This window comes from Pelmatolapia mariae, linkage group LG7 (assembly GCF_036321145.2).
Source record: "Pelmatolapia mariae isolate MD_Pm_ZW linkage group LG7, Pm_UMD_F_2, whole genome shotgun sequence".
Classification (NCBI taxonomy): Eukaryota; Metazoa; Chordata; class Actinopteri; order Cichliformes; family Cichlidae; genus Pelmatolapia; species Pelmatolapia mariae.
Genome location: NC_086233.1, coordinates 25,546,621 through 25,553,378, shown reverse-complemented (window position 1 = coordinate 25,553,378; position 6,758 = coordinate 25,546,621).

The window sequence follows — 6,758 nt, the reverse complement described above, 5'->3', positions numbered from 1 at the left end:
AATTTCGCTTTAAGAAAGCTTCCTGACAAGTGTCTAAATATAGTTGAAAGACTGTTTGCTTAGAGATCATTACACGTGCACGCAAAAATCACCTGATACCAATAAATGTGCTGCTGTTACATGCTGGACATTTTTCTGCTGCGAAAAATAGTCAGTGTGCAGCTGTAAACGGGAGAACGTTGTGGCCATAAAGTTCTGTTGCACAGCATCTCAAGCGAGCATATGCTAAATAATCTCTTATATTTTTTAAGCATAGATATAATCCAGGCCACCTTTAAAAACATTTGACAAAAAGTTTTTCGTTCTCAAAAGCTCAGTGTCACCGTTGCAATAAATGAAGCTTAAGCTTAAGTTCAATTAGGAAAGATCTGTTATCACTCATTTGTTTGTATTCCCGTGTGTTCAATTGCAGTTGCATTCTTTACATCACTTCCTCTTTCTCACACTGCCAAACTCAATGCTTGCTCCTCTAGTCCATGAATATAAACAGTTATTCTGTTCTGCTGTGTTGGGTCATTGGAGTCCAATTGCCGAATCAAATGGCTTATTAATTGAATTTTTTTTATCCCCATAAATCATGTTCAGTTGGTCTATATGATCTCTGCTTATTGAACTAATGTCTTATTTATTTTGAATGTCCATATCATTCAGATAATGTGGGATAACACATTGTTGGAGGTATTTCCCCTCTTTGCTATGATCGGTGTTGGGAAAAATGAGGAGTACTTCACTACACTACTCGCTACATTACTTTCATGTTACTCTGTAAAATAACTGAAACACATTGTCTCATAATTATCATTTAAAAATATATAACCCTGAGGCTACAGTCTCACCCCACACACTTGGTAGTGTGTGGTGTGGTGGTGATTCTACTGTGGAAACATGAATAGGTAGAAATGGAGGCAGCAGCCTGACTGCTCATCAGTGTTTTACACATCCTGTAAAAAACAGCAGATGTTTGCAAAGAACCAGTTGTGTTGTGTTGGGAGCATAATGCAACTGTTTCTTTCTTGATTCCCATCCCTAGTGTACACTGTTAAATGCCAATTTACAAATCTTGTAAATTATACATCAGGGAAACAAAACAACTTGTGTTGAAGAGGGTTACAAACACAGAAGAGCTACCTCGTAGGCTCAAGTGAACAAAAACAAGAAACAGAGCACTGCAAAGTCAAACACTGGTGAGGTGCAAGGCTGTAAAACAGTTATGGGGCCTGGACAGCGTCAGAGATGGAACTTGACTACGGGTCAACTTCGGCGGTGATGGACCACCTCAGGAGGATTGGCTGTAAGCCGGCAATGTCTGCCGTGTCTCTACAGTAACAACCTGGTAGCTTGGCTGGAAGCCAGTGTGGATAGAGATGGTGGGACAGCTCAAAAGGTTTTTGTGTAATCAGCTCTCAGTTTGGATTCAGGAGACAGACGCCCTCCCTACTTTCAAAATTAGACTTGAAACTTTTCTTTTTGATAAAGTTTATAGTTAGAGCTAGACCTGGTGAATAGACTGTGGATTAATTCCTGCTGTAAATAGTTTATCTGCTAAATAGCTTAATTTACCCTGTTGTCAGAGTCCTGCCTTTGAGTCCAGCCTGCCAATTGACAGACTGATAGATGTCAGTTACTGTGCTTCTGATCTGTTTTTCAGTTTCTTTAGGTCATGGCGTGATGTTTGAGATCTTTTAGACTGCTTCATTTTGTCAGACGGGTTCTGTTTCAGTGATTCCTTGATTTAGAAGGTCTAGCAGGTGTAATGAGGCTTGGTTGTGGCTTGTGATATTGAACTTGGATGTTTAATAAACGTGGTTAATGAATTAAAAATTACATTTTTATGTTTATTTGTATTTGAATATAAAAAAATGTTTTTAATGATCTGAAATATGAGAGTCTGATAAATATTACAATAAGAAAATCAGGAAGGGTCTTTGTTCACAACATTGTTTACCTACAGGTGTTTTACCTTCTGATAAGTGCAATAAAACAGTCAAGTAAAGCATACAAATCCTTCATCTTATCATTCTCTGATAACAGTAGGCTAACATAAAGCTGTAGCAGCAAAAAAAAGTTTCTTATTTAAGTGTAAATGTGTAACCATCCATCTATTTGTTTTCTAATGCTTATCCAATTCCAAAAATGATTTTATAAATTGAGTGATAGATCTATCGATCTCTCTCAAAACATCAAAGACAGATGTTCATCTTTTTCCATTAAAAGAACATAAATATAAATTTGTAAGTAAAAATAAAGCCCTAAAAAAGAGGGAGACTTATGCAGAACAAAATAAATATCTCTTACTTTGTAGTTTTGCACTGATCTCCGTCACAAAGTCAACTTAGGGATATGATCTATGAAGTGAACCTCTGTAAAAAGGAGCAAGTACTATCAGCAAGCAACAGGTGTCTCTAAAGTAACAGCTTCACGAGCCACATGACACTAAGCTCACACAGATGAAGAAGAGATCGTGTTAAAAATGTTTGTTTCCTTGGTCTTTGTTTGCAATTACTTTGCATTAACTGTAAAAGAAACTTTATGAAAGTTTATTTTGGGATAAACTTTTGAACCATCTTTGTGGTGAATAGTAAATCTAAACATGCACAGATTGAGAGACCTTTTTTAGAGTGGCTAAATATAAAGCTCCATTTAAAGTTATGTAACAATTCCTTTTACACACGAGCAATAATGAAGCATTTAAACACAAAACTTTCAATTAAATTATGTCTGAAAACGTTAAATCCATCTCATCCATTATAATTCATGAAAAATAAAATCATAGATTTCCACTAATTGTTTTGGAGTGAAGACAAACCTGCAGCTCCATTTAAGATCTGTTGTAAAGTTACCGTTAATATAGATAACATATAAATGTGTAAATATTTATATATTACCTAAACTTGTTTGAGGTCTAATATGTGTTATTATGTTACAGCACGGTTTACTTCACTTAAGCTTTCAAATACCTAGAAGAGTTAAAAAAAAAAAGGACAGTGCTTTTCAAATATAATAATTGCAACACTGATACAGTAGTAATGATACAGAGTACAGAGATTTATAAGTGCAAGAGTGGAGAGCCTTTTGAATTAGCTGACAGAGGAGGGTGATGGCGTTGGTATTGACTATGTTCCTCCACAGAGCCACCTCTGAGGTGTCTGTCAGCTTCTTCTTCAGCTCTTCCTCCTCTTCTTTAGTCAGTTTGGGGGCTTTCTTGGTTTCCAGGCCACAGAAGCACATCACTGCTTTCTTCAAGAAGTTTGGATCCTTCTCATCATCTTTAAAAGAAGAAACAAAAAAAGATTATTCTTCCTCACTTTCCAGTGCAACTTGCACTACCTTCTGCCATTAAATATGGTCTTGGAAGGGTTGTCATACGTCCTCAATATTTTGAATGACATGTCCTTTTCTATATCTGCAACTTTCAGCCTTTCACAGACCCACTGCTCTGTTGGCCATCAGTGGCCCTGAGCCTTAATGCAGGCTTCTCTCCTGTCCCCGCAAGTCTTGTTCTTCTTATCTTCCCTCACCTTTCTGCTGCCGAATGGCCTCCAGTGACCTTAAGCCTTAATGCAGGCTCTCCTTTCTGCCCTCCTAGCTCTCCCGTTTCCTTTGCCAACTTTCAGGCTTAACTTCACAATCTCTGTCTCTCTCCTATTATATATCAGCTCCAAGCCTAACAAACATCCCCCTTCCCTATCTTAGCTCTAATCTGACCTCGCATGTTATTTCAGTTTCTCTCCACCCTCCACCCTCCAAGAGGCCCTCCAGCCTTGTCTCAGACTCATTCTCTTGCTAAACAGAGCCTTTCCGCAGTTTCTTACTAAAATGGTGCTTATACATGTTATGCCTTGCCCTGTGCCATGTATTACTGCTAATGTTCATGTGATCCATTCACTGTAGGTCAAATCTCCCTCCCACAATTAGGTCCTGCCCTAATCTCGATCACTGCTGGGATTCTGTTCTGCTGTTCTGGGCCATCAAGGTCAAACCTCAGAAATCTGTACTTTAATAAATCATCTCATTGAACTGAATTTAGAGTCTTCTAGATCTTTATGTCTATAAGACATTCCTGCAGTTTAGCTAATTAGTGTGTGTCATCTGGCTTCATGGATAGATGTAAAGCTGGTTGTCATCTGCATATCAATGAAAATGTATGCTACACTTTTGTAATGATACTGCCTAAGGTTGTCATGGTCTGGGTGAGTCACAGTAATTTTCCACTCCTCCACTGCTCTCCTCCTCTGGGCGGAGTCTTAATCACTCCAGGCTCACCACCTGAGACTAATCAAGCCGGCTGTATTTAAGACCAGCGTTCACAAACAGCCTTTGCCAGTCTGCTAACCTACATTAGTGTATGGCGCCATGATGCTCATGTTTCTCATAGTTCATGTACTTACCTCTGCTCTCTTGTGCCTTCAGTGGCTCCTTGGAAAACTCTGTCACCCTCGCAATAACCTCACTCACCTGGACGCTGGTCCCCCTCATGTCTCTACAGCTGGTAAAACTCTCAGTTTGTTTTCTCCAGTCCCATCTGCCAGTTCTCCCCTGCGTCTCTGTTTGGAATCTCGGATCGTTACTCCTCTGCACTCACCCAGGCCTCATTTCCTCGCCTCCCCCGCCTGTTAAACTCCACCTGAGAATAAGTAAGGCTGTTTCATGCTTCAACTGTGGATCTGTCTGTCATTTTCCCAAACCAACTCTGACTCAGCTCTCCCTCTGTTTCAGTGCCTCTCCACCATTGGCTCCCGTACCCCTGCTCCCCTTGCTGAGCTTCGGCTATCATAGTTCATGTTCAAATTTCACAGTAATCTCATAGATCTAGCTCAGTATTTTTCCCGTTCACATTCATAGCATTGAATTCACTTTGTCTGAGACTTCATAGTTCGTGGTCATTCGCCCTAGCCTCATTCCTAGCTTTTGCACCTGTAAATATTATCACAACACCACTGTAAATAAAACTGTTGTTCACATGGGGAATCTAAAATGTGAGATGTGTGTCTGCAGTCTGCTGTGTAAAGCTATTGTGTGCCAGATTGCTGAGAAAGAATCTACGATTGTGCAAAATGATTATCAGTAAAAAATTACACCCAAGTTGCCTCTCAAATTAACATAAAAAGAAATGCTTTTTTTTTTTTTTCCTTTGGCAGTGTAATTAATTATTACTATTAACAGCAAATTTCGTAGATCAAAACAACTTAAAGCTATAAAAATGTTAGGGAGCTACAGAGACAGGGGATTTAAAGAATGATCAGGTGAAAGATTGTAAAACTTACCAATACTCCGACCCCCAGGACAACCAGAAAGTAGACCACAATAATGGAAATGTCTGCTGCATTATTAAGGGCCACGGTGTTGTTTTCTGCATTTCTCTTTATGTAAGAAAATCCATAATACGAATAATCTTGTGACATTTTGGCTGAGATGGATGTATATGTAACCATTTAGCACATAATATTGTTAATTATAAACCTCAAGTGAAGATACTGGGGTTGCCCAAATACAAAAAACTAACAGGTAGCATTTGTATTGCAGTGAGTTAAGTCAATGTCAGAATTAAAAATGTTACCTGTGATATTCAGCCAAACCAAACAGCAACACCAAAACAACAAAGGAAACACATCAGAGGGTGATATGTATGATTTTTATGTATGTATGTTAAAGTCAATGGATGGATACAGTTGATGTTGTGAACCTTTGCATGTTAATATAATTTGGATAAGACAGTCTTTCTTATTCCAGCAGTTGGTAAATTCACAATATTACAGTATCAGAGTGGACAGAGCAGGAATAAATAGATGCAGCACAAGCAAACAATATTATGAGGTGACTAAAGACGCAAGTACTATCAGCTGCCACTAGGTGTCCCTACAGTAACAGCTTTATGAGCCAGATGTCACTGAGCTCTGACAGGTGAAGAACAGATTGTATTAAAATAAAATGGTGATGGTTGATGGATCCTTCTTAACGTCGTTCGGCTGTCATTCTCTTCTCTTAGCTTGCAGTAAGTTTGGTTGTGAAGAGACCAGTAAACATATCCTGTAGGTGTGGTTCCCAAAAAGCAATACCCTACATTTGATCTCATGACTCACCAAACTCGGCAACCATTTTTTTTTATGTTGGCATAATAAAGTTATTAATGTAGTTACTTTTTGCTCAGTTAAGGTTTTATTGGTTTTATATTGTCTTTTTTTTATATTGCCTGAAGGCCAGAGACAATATAAGAAAAAGATATGGCATCAGAGTGTTACTCTATGAGCGAGTTCTACAACAGAAACGATGGAGGTAGAATAAACGTTATGATACGTTATTTTAGGATAAACCTTTGAAGTGTTTTTGTCTGATGTGAATAGTGATTTTATACACGTGTTTGTTTTTTTTTTTTTTATATCTTGGTGACCACTGCAATGAAAGCTAAATGTAATAATGGTTCAGAATACACAAACAAGAGCCCAAAGGTGATCACAGATCACAGTGCTGGATTGTTCTTTACAAGTGAAGGCTAACCTGCAGCTTCATTCACAAAATATTTCAAATTTACCATTAAGATAAAGAAGAAAATTCATACTTGGCCCAAATGATCTTCAGACATTTTAGAACGTGTTTTAAGTCTAATATGTAATAATACAGTGGTATGCAAAAGTTTGGGCACCCTTGATAATTTTCATGATTTTCCTTCATAAATCATTGGTTGTTTGGATCAGCATTTTCATTTAAATAGATCATGTAGGAGATGAACACAATGATATTTGAGAAGTGAAATGAAGTTT